Source organism: Hydra vulgaris, chromosome 13 (assembly GCF_038396675.1).
Source record: "Hydra vulgaris chromosome 13, alternate assembly HydraT2T_AEP".
In the NCBI taxonomy this organism is placed as follows: Eukaryota; Metazoa; Cnidaria; class Hydrozoa; order Anthoathecata; family Hydridae; genus Hydra; species Hydra vulgaris.
The window spans coordinates 20,859,656-20,862,500 of NC_088932.1; positions in this window are offsets into that span (position 1 = coordinate 20,859,656).

Genomic DNA, 2,845 nt, shown 5'->3' on the forward strand with positions numbered 1-2,845 from the left:
TAAAAAAGTGCACAGCTTTGGAGCTCTTCAAACTAAACTGCACTAATGTATGTTTGCACCTATGCTTGCACTTTAACACTTATATTATTTTGCAACTACTTCGCCCTTACAAAAAATTCGCATTTACACTAGATTATATTTATTCAGATTCGCAGATATAAAAATCGCACTTGTTAACTGCAAACTCTATAGAATTCTTGAAGTATATGACTCCTTCTGGTTGGTATTTTAGTCTTAATGGCAATCAAATGGATTAGACTATTTGATTAAATAAAATCATAAATGAAGGGTCTATAAAATAGTGGGAGAGGGAAAACAGGGGAGAAATGTTCATAAAATAAAAATCAAGTTCTTAAAATAAGAACAAAAAATTTTAACCAAGAATCTTGGATTTTGCTGTGTATGAATTTAATTTTGTTGTGGGTATATAATCAGCAAGAGTGCTCGATGAATGATATTAGAGCTATATAATTGTTTTTTTGACAAGATTAAATAAAAATAACAACATAATTTTTACTAATTAAAACTTTTAGTAGTAAATATGAAACTTGTAGTAATGAAAATTATGTAATTATTTTTATTTAATTTCATCATAAAATCAATTATTCATATAATATTATAAAAAATTGAAAAATAAAGTTTCTATTCTATCAGTTTCCAAAAAAGATATTTCAAAGTTTTCAACGAATTTGAGCAAATTTGCTCTTCTTAAAATATACTCCATTGTTAAAAATTTTAGTAAAATTGAAATCTTTGAATATTTGAGGTTCTAAAATATGGTGTTAAATGCGTTCTTTTACGTTTGTTTCGTTTAAGGAGGAAAAAGTTTTGAATTGCCATACTTTCCAATGTTTGTGTTGGTAACTTAAATTTAATACTAGAAACGAGGGACACGTCAAAAAGTTGTTTGTTATGAAAATATTTAGGATTTTTTTTTCATAATTTTTCTATCATATTTATGGCCGACAACACAGGTCTCGTAGTGGAGGGGCATAATTTTTAATTTCTAAAAAAAAGTCAAGAAAATATCTAGAATTTTCAAAAATAAAATAGAAATAAAGTTCCTTTAGAGAAAAAGTTGTGTTGTTGTTGGTGGTGGGGTAAAGGTAACATTCGCCTTAGCCCCTCTCCTCCTCCTTCCGTGTTGTTGGCCCTGATATTATGTGAATAAATCGGTTGTAAATTAACTTTAAACAGTTTATTTGAAAGCTTAAATCTGACTCATTGCAAACTAAAAGTAATACTTCACTATTATTTAGTATTATTCTAATTCTGCAATTTAATTTTACAGTTTAATTCTACAGTTTAATTCTACAATTTAATTCTACAATTTAACTCAACAATTTAATTTTACAATTTAACTCTACAATTTAATTCTACCATTTAATTACAATCCACACACCACAAAAATGTGAAACTAAAATTGGTTAAAGAAAATAATTCGAGTTTCTTAGTTACGTAAATAAAAATCTACACCAAAAAATATATCCTATAAAAACCATTAGCATCTTTACTACTAGCAGTGTTGAGATCGCTGAAGTGTTTAACAAACGCTTTGGAAGTGTTTTTACGGTTGATAACGGAAATTTTCCTAAAACAAATACTTTTGTTAGTGAATATATTAAGATGGATTTCCTATATTCAGCAAAGGTTGTTTATCAAAAACTAAAAAATCCAAAACTTAGCACATCATTTGGACCTGACGGTATAAGAAGTATATTTTTAAAACAGTCAGCATATATAATATGTATTCCGCTTTCGTATATATTCGAATCAAGTTTTAAATCAAGCTCGTTACCAAAACTTCAGGCTTCTGTTTCTACTATTTTTTAAAAAGGTTCCACTTCAAATCCTAATAACTATAGATCCATCTCCCTCACATTTACAAGCTGTCGTGTCATGGAAAGTATTGTTAGTTCAGGTATTGCTGATTATCCTTATATAAATAATTTAATAACATCTAATAAACACGACTTTTTATCCAAAAGATCGACGTGCGCAAATCTTCTAAAGTCAACTAATGACTGGAATAAAGCTATAGATAGCAATTTAATTACTGACGTGGTGTGCATTGATTTTAAAAAGCATTTGTACCTCATCCAAAACTTTTAAAAAAACTTGCAATGTACGGTATAATAGATAACTTCCTTAATTAGATATCAACATATCTTTCCAATAGATATCAAAGGGATTTAGTTGGAAACTCATTATCAAATCAGACCAGCAACCTAAATGGAGTTGCACAGAGTAGCGCTTTGGGTCCAACGTTATTTTTTTTATATATTAATGATCTACCTTCTATAGTGAAAAATCTTAATTACTCTCTAATGTTATATGTTGAAAATATCAAGCTATATTGCTCATTTAAGAATGCCGATTACAGTCCCTTTTTTGCCTTTGCCGTTTATAAAGTTTATCTCTGGTCTAAAAAACATGACTGTTAAAAGTAGCCAGTAATAAGTGTTTTACTCGTAGAATAGCACCAAAGGTACAACTATCAATTAGTAGATCATATTTTAACCTGGTCTACAAACCCAAAAGATCTTAGTGTAACCATGGGTTCTTACTTAAACTACAACAATCATATTTCGAATATCGTCCGTGCATCAAACATTTGAGGATATTTAATCCTTAGGTGTTTTAAAATTCGTGATCTACGTGTTATCGTAAAAGCCTACACTGACTACATAAAACTTAAAATATTGCACTCCGGTTTGGTTGCCAAACCGCACTGAAATGAACAAAGTAGAGGAAGACTGCAAAGACGTTTTACCAAGAGAATTGCTAACCTAAATAACTTTTCATATTATAATAGACTTAAAATTCTTGGCTTGGAACTACAAGA